Source organism: Patiria miniata, unplaced genomic scaffold (assembly GCF_015706575.1).
Source record: "Patiria miniata isolate m_02_andy unplaced genomic scaffold, ASM1570657v1 HiC_scaffold_10, whole genome shotgun sequence".
Lineage (NCBI taxonomy): Eukaryota > Metazoa > Echinodermata > Asteroidea > Valvatida > Asterinidae > Patiria > Patiria miniata.
Genome location: NW_024037048.1, coordinates 18,343,455 through 18,356,166, shown reverse-complemented (window position 1 = coordinate 18,356,166; position 12,712 = coordinate 18,343,455).

The window sequence follows — 12,712 nt, the reverse complement described above, 5'->3', positions numbered from 1 at the left end:
ATTTCTACAAATAAACCCAGCTAGATAAAACAATTTGAACTTGAATAAAACTAAGTGCATGATCATCCGGTCTGTTAGTATTTGCGTCCTATAACTGTGAGACTATAGAGTGTTTATTCCGACTAGTCACACTTTTATCCAACAATGTTTGATTGTAAATGACGATCACTAATTGTGGCGGTTCGAACCGCTTTGGTTTGGCTGTGCAACAGCATCGGTATCTTATAGTCAGGCAAGATCAGTTTCAATTCCAATTTAATTTGTTCATAAACATTTTGTTGTCAGTCCTCAAGCAACTACACATCACAAGCTTACAAAGAAGCGAGACTCAAGCCTACTACCACGCTCGCTGTTTGGAAAATGTGTCAGCAATAATCTTCGGAATTTCAATCCCACGTTGATTCAAACTATGTGCAAGAAGGCACATTGTTTCGGGGGAAAAACATATTTGTTTCAAACACTCACCGAGCACAATCTTGTTCTTGCAATCAGTTCTCTCTCTGGTTGTCGTCCGAAGGAGCTAGGTGACGAGCTATGAGGGGAGAAGCGGCCCGCATCTGCCTTAAATCTTGGAATCGATTTCCTGAGCAGTGACTGAGGGACTGTCAATCACACATCACCGACTCGCTTCATATTAATGAGACGAAAGTCATGTTATTATCGTTGAGGCTATTAAAGTCACCCATACAAACTTGTGTCACCGACACTGAAATAGCCACATCCTATTGGTTGATACTGTATCGATGTCGGTGACAAATCCAAAACACGTGATTTGTGATTGACACGCAAAACTACATCCCGGCACTTGTGGTCACCGCTAGTCACCGAGTAACTGTGATTGTGGATAGAATAATGACGTACACGGCCGTGATTTACTCGGTGATCAGTTTGCGCTGTACGAATAACTCTATGGTTTGAGTCTAAGGGTTGTAGAAGTATATGTTCCGTGTGTTTTTTGTTTTGTATGTAGTCACCATCAAATTGATTCAGTACATGAAAATCAATTATGTGTAATGGGCAGTTAAGGTTACACACATTGTTAAAATGGGCTTCATTTTAGAACAAACCAACATAGAACTAGCACACTGAATTGTCCAGCTATTGTCTAGTTATTGTCTAAGGTCTAATGTTGAGTTATGACTTTTTTATTTAACAAGGCTGGCTGACGGGGAGGGGTGGGGTCACGGCAGCAAAATCAGTAGTTGGAATAACTAAATCAGAAGTGGAGAGAAGACGACTGGTTTTAAATCGATGCTTCTCATCCGGCCTTCCCTCGATTGATTCATGAAATCTATAGAGAGAAGGGGGTACCGGGATGGGAGCGCCCCCATAGCGCCAAATGAGGTTTAGCCCCCCCCCCCCCCCCCCCCTCACCCACACCCACACAATCAACCCCAGACAAATAGTGTACTGTACACTTGCATCTTCTCTACAATACAGAGTCAGGATTGTTTGCAAAAACAAGTTTTAGCAGGAAATCAGTGGTTAGGCGTAATGACCGCTTGACAGGGACTTTGAGGAAATACACAATGCATGGGAATGAATCCACCTGGACAAAACAACATGACCTTCGGTGAACTATGCGCATCCTATCCTGTCCCTGCATATCCAGGGCGCTCCAATGGTGACTGTACGCATACAATCAGATCAGTTTTGGCATTGAGATTACATTTTATATTTAAAAAAAAAAATCGTCCATTGGGGGCGCTGTTCAAACCAGACGATCATGGACACTATCGGACAATAGGTGGCGCCACGCTGCGTGGCTAAAATAAATACACAACAACCAGACATGCAGATGGAGCAAAATTGTTGTTCACAAACATGACAAAGTGGAAGGAACTGAAAATAAAAGTGAAGGTGATATTCGATAAGGAAATAGCCGCAGCTGTGGAGAATGAAGCGATTTCGGCAGAAGGAATCGTGATGATGCTCTTTCTAGATGGAGTGTTCGAGATAGGTCAGCAAATTATGTCGGGTGGGATTCGGGTGTTCAAAATCATGGTCAGGATGGTCATGGTGTTTGAAGGTTCAAGTGTAGTCCGCGGACCGTAGCCTAACTTGGAGTTGGACCCTAGCCGGCATAAATGTGGCCAATTTACTGGACTACCTCCGCAATAAAGGCCACACTTCCACCATGTCCATCATGTACAAAAACATGTCGAACTTTGTCAAATTTTGATATTCACATTTAGGCCTAGTTTGTACTTTATTTTTGGTTTAGAAGTTACTCACCATGCTCACCCTCTTTTGTCATGTTTTTGCTGCCTTTTTCAGATGTCTAATTTTCGTGAAATTTCATGTTGAAATTTTGATACGCGAACATGTGCAAACGAATCTGGAAATTTCACGAAAAAGAGACATCTGAAAAAGGCAGCACTTTCTGATCAGGCTATAAAGAGGGTGAGTAGGCTTCTTAAGCAAAAATAAACTACAAATTAAGCCTAAATGTGCAAATCAAAATTTGACAAAGTTTGACATGTGTTTGTACATGGTGGAAGTGTGGCCTTTATTTATGGAGGTAGTCCAGTAAATTGGCCACATTTATGGGGCTAAGTTGGACCCAACTTATTGCCTTTGTAACATTCGGACATGGTCTGGCAAGTGGGGTCCAAGCTAATCCCCGTATATGCCGAGCAACACAATTTTGTCTTTTGACCCAAAAACCCAACATTGCCCAACAAAAACATCAGATTTCACCCTCAAAACGGCCTCCAAATTACTAGATACGCCACCTGAGGTTCAAGTAGACATCAATAATTAAGATGGTTGTACTGAAGTTTACTTATGATCTGGATGAAAAGTGAAATTTCCCATTCAATCCCGAGAGCTCCCCTTGCGATCGTGATCACGTTCAATTTCAGACTCATGTTAATGTTTTGAACGATGTGATGTGGTCTTCATGCCCAGCGTACATTGTACATTCGATGGTCCCCATATCCGAGTGCGATTCCGTTACCGAGTGCAATGTATCGATTATGATAATAAGTAGACTGGATCTCGTTTGTAAACACAAGTAAATTTCTAGAGAGTCGGGAACTAGGACAGCTTTTATGGGCGGAAACCAGTTCAAGCTAGTTCCCGATTGTTTTTTACCGTTTGAAATCCACTTGTGTTCACAAGCGAGATCCAGTCTACTCATTTCATAATCGATGCTTCGCGCTCGGTAACGGAATCACACTCGGGATATGGGGACCATTGATTGTACGCTGGGCATGAAGACTACATCACGTCGTTCAAACATTAACACGAGTCGGAAATTTAACGTGTTCATGATCGCAAGGGGAGCTCTCAGAATTGAACGGGAAATTTCACTTTTCTTCCGGATCGTAAATAAACTTCAGTACAACCATTTTAATCATCGATGTCTATTTGTACCTCAGGTGGCCTATCTAGTAATTGGGAGGCCATTTTGAGGGTGAAATCTGAATGTTAAAAAGACGATAAGTTGGGTCCAAGTTACTCGGACTACTGTAAGTGTAGTGTAGTCCGAAAATTTGGGACTCTCAATACTGTGTATGAGAGTCCCAAAACTTATGGTATTGAAAACATGCAAAGCAAGAAAATAGACTGGCACCTGAAACAACCAGTCCAACACAGCTTCAGTACTGCATCAATCAACCATACCAAAAGAATTAAAGAAACATGTGGCATGAAGCGGGAACTAGTCTCAATTTACTACACATTTCTCCGTAGTCAAGCCACCAGACTATTGACACTGAATGAAGAGGTCAGTCTTTTCAAATAGTTGGACCATATGGTCATGATGGTTGGACATTAATTTTAGTCCCATTTTGAAATCACTTGACTTCCCTCTCATGTGCAAAACATTGAAGAAAAATCTCCTTTGAAAATTGAATGGAGTCTCCAAACTTGGTTGGTGAAATACTGAGGACGTTTTCGTTGCCCGTTTTGTTTTGCACGTTTCAGAGCACTCCAGAGCCCTGTCTGCTGTAAGTGTAACTTAGCCCTAGTCCTAGCCCAGGTTGGACTCTGTTGTGTACACGCAACGGAGTCCAGGGTATGAATCTCTCCTGCCATAGTGAAAAAAGTTTTAACACATTTAGTATTAGTAAATATTGCTTGAGATTATTTATGCTTATTGAATTCTTCTCATTGTCTTTGTGTAATGTATTTTTTTTTTCATTAGAAAATTGACGTGACAGGTCACACAGTGGATGATTTGGTGAACAAGACAATAGAATACCTTCAGCCCAATCCAGGTAAGAACCAAAATTGAAACATCATTGACGCTAACCTCCAAAATCCTATTTGCAAAATGTAGGCTTTTGCAGGATTGAGGCTATATGGCAAAAATGTGTGCCTGATTTATGAGGATGCACTGTGTCAAGGTCTTGGGCCGGATCTTGTGATGTTCCCTGAGCTCAGGGAACCAGACTAGCTGGCTTGCATCCATTCACGGATGTGTAACCGCTTGCCAAAAAATGTGGACTTAATAAATTTGGTAAATTGGGACACTATTTGGACAAATCAGTTTCTTCCTACGATGGTCGGCCGACCATCTTTTGAAATCAATACAAAAATTCCACTTTTCTTAAAAATGACAGCACACCAGGTGCCATGATTTCACAGGATGTCTGAGACTGTCATTCACCTACAGTCAAGTAAAGTATTTCATAATAATTTGGTAGTTTTGTTTGTTGATGTTTGCAAATGTCGTATATTACCTTTAATTGTAACCTTTGGAATAATTACGTTTGGGGTGACCATAGAACACCGGTTTGAATCAGCTGTTAGTATTCATTTTAAACAAACCAAATAAAGAGATATCTTCTACCATTGTCTACATGTAGTTGTGCTGACCCTAATCAATCGTATTGTCTTTCCTGAACAGTCTCCAGAGCCATGAGCAAAGTCCGTGGTCAGAACAAGGGAGGAACCAAGCCTCAACAACCCGTAGGATTCCTGGGAGAAGTCATGCTGAAGAACGGCAGAGAATGAGGAGAAAATTCAACGTTTGGTGAGCAAGCTTCAAGATGTATTCTCTTTCCTTCTGTGGTCGACTGATCATAAAGCTCTCAAAAAGGTGCTCTAATCAGTGTTCCAATCCACCAACATAGTACCATGAGTATTGTGTAATTTATGTAGGGCCCAGCACTTCAGATATGCAAGGCCAAGTAAAGAAATAAACCAGTTTCTCGTACCTGCCTGCTGCCTTTTTTGCACCCCACTTTTTACTCTTTAATTTTTTTTTTTTTTATAAATGCATACATTTGCAATATACAGGTGAGTCAAAAAAGACAAACCCAAATGGCAGGACCAATTTTTGAATGAAGTTTTGCCTGTAGCACTTTCCAAATCTAGGATATGAAAGCCCAATCAATGGGCTTTGTATTAACACAAGAATCATTCACATCACACATTTGCTTTTCAAGTTATGGAATTTTGAACAAAAACACCATTTTAAAGTTCTGTCCATGGATCACAAAGAAATGTACGTGTTATTTCAACAAAACGAAAACAATTCACATGCATCCCTATGAGAATTGTTTTCGTTTTGCTGAAAGAACACTTACTTTTTTAACTAGCCCAACTGGTCTCATTTTGGTGGAAACAACAGGACAATAAAATCTTTCCTGTCATAGGTATTATAAAAAGATGGATTTTGTTATGTGTTTTGTTTTGTTTGGATACAGGTACGGCGATGGTCGAGATGGAAGAATCACTGAGGCAACTTTCTGAAGTCAAAGACGCCTTTGATCTGAACGTCAGACAGAACTTCCTGGATCCCCTGGATCATCTCAAGAACAAAGATCTGAAGGAGATCAACGTGAGTTCCATCTTACAGAATCTGACAGAATTTGGTTGATTCTGATAGAAGCAGGACTGTGTTGCACAGCCACCTGCGGGGGAAATTCAAGCACAAATTGTGGCCAATCTGGAAAAAAATTGATAGAAGACCAGTGATCGATTACTGGTTGATTTGGGTTGTAACTTATGCCTGTGTACTTTCCTTACCAAACTAGACTGCTATAATAGCATGTGCATAGCAGTTCAATAGCATTTAAACAGCATGTGCATGCTATTATAGCATCCACATAGCATTCACAGAAAATGATGACTGGATGACTGCTAACTTTAGCAGTCCATATAGCATTCTCAATAGCATGCAGAATGAAAATAGCATTCCAAATAGCATGCGAGCTTCAAAGCATTCTGCATAGCATGCAAGTGAAAGAGGGAGGACTGCAAATCGAGTACAGCATTCCAATTTAGCAGTCAATTGTAAAATAATTTTAAAGTATAGCATTCCGTGGCTAAACATAGCCTGCACATAGCATTTCAATATATAAGCCAATCATATCATGGACTACAAGTCACATGATCAGTGATGGCCTTGTGCATTCCACAGATTAACAGTCAGTGTGGGAAATTTGAAAACTGCAGTCAGTTGAATATTGTCAGTGCAGAGTGCAGTAGGCTGCACATAGTTTTGCAAGAAATTGTAGAAAGCATGGACATTACCTTATGGCATGAATGCTTGTGGATATAATTTCATGTTCACATGCATGCACTCAACCTGTACATTGTTGTACATGTACATGACAAAATACACTGGATGACTGGCTGAAAGTCTTTGGAATTGACAACTTAAAAGCAACAGTTGAACCAAGCAATATGGAGCCTCCATAAACATGTATGCACACTCACAAACTGCTTGTATTTGGTAAGTCTACAGTTTGTACTACCAATGGGTCTATATTCCTACATGGTGGGTATTCAGTTTTTGGCTAGATAAAGACAATTTTATTCTGGCTTTGAGTATGTTAGTGTTCATGGTGTATGTGATGTTGAACATTCCTTCATCAATTGATTGAATTTTTGAATCAGCTGGATATCGGATGATAACTGTTTTTAATTGTGATGCCAACTGGCCCAAAAGTGACTACTGGTTGCTTCAAAGATAATTCAAATTATAAGCAGAGAATTGTTGCATTAAATTTCTGGCCATTGCTTTTATAAGCATGACAATGTTAAACAACAAAGAATATCCCCATGTTTGGACAGCAATTCTGAGGCTGATAAAGTCTTAAAGAACAATTTCTTATTTCATATATTTTGATCACAGTCTATATACATAGGTCTATTAAATTTCAAAATGTGTTAGCTGTGTTAAATTGGTTCAATACATGAAATTATTAAAGCTGATATAACACAAGTAATATTTGGTATAAATTGTGACATTGAAAATGTATGTTGTAGGATGCCCGGTCCATGTCACGATATAGCAGTCATGATAGCATTCACATAGCATGCATCATAGCATGCGAATGCTATTCTCATAGCATGCGAATGCTATTCTCATAGCATGCGAATGCTATTCTCATAGCATGCGAATGCTATTCTCATAGCATGTGAATGCTGTTTATAGCATTCACGTTTGCATGCCTAAATAGCATTCTCCATAGCATGCGAATGCTATAGCTCATTTACATAATTCGGGCTTCTGACATGCTATAAAACTGCTATCTGATTGCTATCCTCAAGAATGCTATGAAAAAAAAATGCTTTAGTACAGACATGGCTTTTTGTGAATGCTATCAAATGGCAGTTCTCATAGCATTCGCATGTTAATTGCATGCTAAAGGAATGCTAAATGACTGCAGTCAAGTTTGGTAAGGGTTGGATCATTCAATAAATTTGGGGTCCACTTTTTTCCTGTCCCTGTTACATCTGACATCTGTGATTTTATAATTCTGATGCAGTCCTTAATGCAGTCGTCCTCCAAGGGTGATTATGAATAGCAAACTACACAACGAATACAAAAGTGTTTAAAGTCATTCTTAACCCTAACTCCCTGGGCATTTTTGCGATGATGCTGCAAAATCCTCCAACTGCTTCATGTCAAAATTGCATGCAGCCTCAATCCTGCAAAATCCTCCATTATTTCTTGAATGTGATCCGTGGAAGAATGATCACTGCCTCAATCCTACAAAATCCTCCAGCAATCACTGTCAATATGTTGAAGCAGAGCCAGTGACATCCTGGAGCAGTGCGGAGGACTTCAAGTATAATTTATGCACAGCTGAGCATAAACAAACACAAAGGCCCGGCCCAAGACCTTGACACACTGCATCCTGCAAAATCAGCCACACATTTTTGCCAATTAAACAGAGTCAATCCTGCAAAATCCTCCATTTTGCAAAGAGGATTTTGGAGGATTTGGGAAGGTTAGGGTTAATGCAGTCGTCCACCAAGAGTGATTATGTGAAGCAGACAACCTACCCAACAAATTGTTGAAGTCATTCTGAATGATACTTGAACAGCAAATGACAATGCTCAGAGATAACAGGAACTCGAAAATTGTCACACTTTGACCCATAATTTATATAAGAGCCTTACAGCAATGTGCAAATGTCTCTTGTCAAACAGTACATTAACTTTCTCCCCAATGTTTCTTTTCTTCAGCACCATCGGAAGAAGTTACAGGGGCGACGTCTTGACTTTGACTACAAAAAGAAAAGCAAGCAAAAGGTAGGCAACAGATTATCTCAACTCCATCATATCAAATCATCTTACATTACTAAAATCATAACTAAAACAAAAATAACGTTAGACTTAAAAAGTTTTATTGTTAACATGACACTAAGTATATCATTATTAAGACAAGATAAGTTTTGCGGTAGCACCATGTGAATGAATCTCTTTTCGGAGTATGTGTGGTTCTGAAAAGAACCGGAGGGACTCAACGTTTCGAACAGTATGCTCTTCCCGTCGTCAGGAGAATGAAGGATTCCAATGATGATGCGATGTTATAAGGCTGGGTGCGGTGAGGCATGAGAAGGATGCAATGGTGAAGCTGTGGTGATGTGATGGAGTTCTTGAGGTAGGTGTTCATCGTCGCAGACGATGAACACCTACCTCAAGAACTCCATCACATCACCACAGCACTGCAGCGCAACGGATACCAGCCCAGCCAAGTCAAGACACAAGACCCAAGAACCATTCCCGGCCGTAGGGTCTCCTATACCAAAGCCAACTAGTTAGGGCCCCTAGTTCCATCACCCTCCCCTACTTAGGCACCACGTCTCATCACATCCAGTGGCTCCTCCATAAGCATGGAATTGGAGTCTTCCACACAGCCCCTCTGAAGATGCAGAACCTGCTGACTTCACACAAGGATCGGTGTGACCCAGAATGCAGACCAGGAGTGTACAAGATCCATGTCAATGTGGCAAAGTGTATATCGCGAGACTGGCAGGGACCTCCCCACCAGACTCAATGAACGCAAAGCCCATGGCAGGAAGGGAGACTTCAAGAAATCTTCCATCGTCAAACACTCCCACACTGAAGACCACCCGATCAACTGAAGCCAAGCAGAAATACTCAGTAGCATCGACTGCTGGTACCCCCGACGCATCAGAGAAGCCAACTATACCCCTGAGCTCCTTCCCCTTTGCCCCCTCACTGTGTACTGACACGCTCCAGTGATCATCCAGCATCCTTCAGTCAACTTGTATCCTGTCTCAGCTTCACCGGTTTCGAGCTTCACCAGTTTGCATCCTTCTCACGCCTCACCGCACCCATCCTTATAACATCGCATCATCGTTGGAATCCTTCATTCTCCTGACGACGGGCAGAGCATACTATAAACTTTATATTTATTTTTGTGTAAGTTGGTCAGTAGTGCAGAATGATTCACATGTTAACTAATGCAAGCAAAATAGAGAAAAAAAGTAAATTTTAATGACTATCATCCCACCCTATATTTTTAGGCAATAGAAATGTCAAACCCCCAAAACAGATTTTTACCTACCTACACACAGTTGGTTTTTGTTATATATGTCATAGAAAAACACCACACTTTTTGTTCTTGGTTGGCCTTATTATTTTAATTTGGTGTCAGTGTCCTATTCATTTCAGGGAGCCTTTCAGAGATCTCTCAGGTTATTCTGGATGGCTGCATGTCAAAGGAAACACATGCTTTATGTCAAAGGGAAATATGCTCTGTATAATTTTTGTTTGCTAAACCCCCCCCCCACACCTCCGCCCCAAACTCCCATCACCCCACATGTTAATTAATGCATGCAAATTAAAGTAGAGAAAAAAGTAAATTTTAATGACTATCATCCCCCCTATATTTTTAGGCTATTGAAATTTCAAACCCCCAAAACAGATTTTACCTACCCTACCACACCAGTTGTTTTTTGTATGTAGTAGAAAACACCACACTTTTGGTTCTTGGTTGCCTGATTATTTTATTATATGTTTCAGTGTCCATTCATTTCATGGAGCCTTTCAGAGATCTCTCAGGTTATTTGGATGGCTGCATGTCTAAGGAAACCATGCTTTATATAATGCTCTGTATAATTTTTGTTTGTGAACCCCCCCCCCCCCCAACTCTCCGCCCCCCCCTCCCACCACCCCCAGGCTTGATCCTACTCATCGATCACCTCATCTCCATGAAATCCAACTGAGAGAAATGCAAGCTGCGCGTCTTTGCCACCACGGGCAAAGAAGGAGCAAATGGACAGGGAGAAGATGAACATGGCCAACATGCTCAGCAAGTTCTGCATCAACTGCTCGGAGGACGTGGAGGTCATCCCGGACCTGAACAAGAAGCCCAAGGGGTAGAGCCTGAGACGGTTCAAGGAGCTGTCCAAACCCTGGATGCTGGATGAGGAAGCAGGGGAGACCACGGAGAAGTTTCTTTGGAAGATCAGCAAGGAGGAAGTCACTACGCTCAACGAGAAGGTAGAATCTCCTCCTTGCACTCAAGCACCCCCCTCCCCCCCCTCCACAGAGAAAACTATATCGAGGGCTATTTGGGCGCCATCATGGCTTATAAATGCTGGTACCAAATACATGATAACCAGCATGAGTGAACCAGTGAAGTGTCCCTCATTCCGGTTTCTGCTAGTTTGACTATAAAGCGCCCTCTTTTGTCCATGCATGGAGACAATACACTTAAAGCTTTCCCAGTATCCACTTTACGCTTAGTCCCTGGTTTGTGTGTTTTTAAGTCCAGTCTTGCAACATCTGTTAATTGTGTCCAACCTTTGACATTCTGGTGGGTGATTTTCAAAATGAGATTGATCACTTTCAATCCATTTTTCCGTACAACTCTCAGTTCATTTGATTTGCCAAGTGCATGGAACTCGACTTTATTAAACATCAATAAATCACTCCATTTTTTTCGCCTGAAATCTATTTTTTTTCTTTCAGACCAACAGACAGATGCGGATCCGTGAATTGCTTCTCCAACATTCCTAGGAGGCTCAGCTCATTGTCATGTAAGTACACAAAGCCACTACTAACTCAATAGACTCAATTTCATGGTTTAAGCACACAATTCTGATGATCCTGTCATTCTGTGCTTACAGCACGCTAGCACAGAAATCCTGCGCTATCCCTGTAAGCACAGAAGTTATCCCCTGTACTGATTGTTTACACTTTTGCAAAAAGCCGTAATTTCTAAGTGCCATGCAAAAATATGTTGTAGTGTTGGCGATTCCCATGAAAATAATGAGTGGCTAATCTAAGTTCACTTACTTCACAATTACGCAAAGCTACTCACTATAGCAGAAACTAGCGTGAAATCCTAAACAGGGGTGGATCTAGCTTTGGCTGGGGGGGGGGGTGCGATGTCAAGTTGGGGGGAGGATCTGGAAAATGTTTCCATTAACCTCCTTCCTTCAAATATCAATCCTTTTTCCTCATTAACAAAGTAAGCCCCCTAGCCTGCATTATTACTAATTCATCCTTACTGATAAAATATTCTTCTATAAAACAGTTTCACAAAATGGAAAAACAACAATAATATATCCTCCTAGCCAAGATGGTTAATATCCTCATTAATTCCTTTAAAACATATTCCCCTAGCCAAGATGGTTGTAGCTTTCTCCATAATTTCCTTCTAAAAATATCCTCCTAGCCATTAATCCTTTCTAAAACAAATGTCTCCCTAACCATGATGGTTCGTCTCCTCCATAATTCCCTTCTTAAAAAAATGTCCTTCTATGCCTAGATTTGTTAGTCTCTTCCATAAATTCCTTCTAAAAATATCCTCCCTAGCCACAATGGTTAGTCTTCTCCATTATTCTTTTTTTTTTAAACCTCCAAGCCAAGATGGTTAGTCTCCTCCATAGTGCCCTTCTTAAACATATCCTCAGCCAAGATGATCAATTTCCTCCATATTTCCTTCTCAAAATATCCTCCGAGCCAAGCTGGTTATAGTCTCCTCCATAGTTTCCCTTATAAAAAAAAATCCTCCTAGCCAAGATGGTTAGTCTCCTCCATAATTCCCCTTCTAAAAAATATCCTCCTAGCCAAGATGGTTAGTCTCCTTCATAATTCCCTTCTAAAAAAAATATCCTCCTAACCAAGATGGTTAATCTACTCCATAATAAAAGTATCCTCATTACCAATAATTATGGTCGTCTTTCTCAGTAATTCGCTTAAAAAAGTCTGAGTCTTGCGCGTAACTTGCTCACCTCATCTCCTTGAAATCCAACTGGGGAAATGCAAGCTGCGCGTCTTGCCACCACGGGCAAGAAGGAGCAAATGGACAGGGAGAAGATGAACATGGCCAAAATGCTCAGCAAGTTCTGCATCAACTGCTCGGACGTGGAGGTCATCCCAGGACCTGAACAAGAAGCCAAGGAGTATAGCCTGAGACGGGTCAAGGAGCTGTCCAAACCCTGGATGCTGGATGAAGAAGCAGGGGAGACCACGGAGAAGTTTCCTTGGA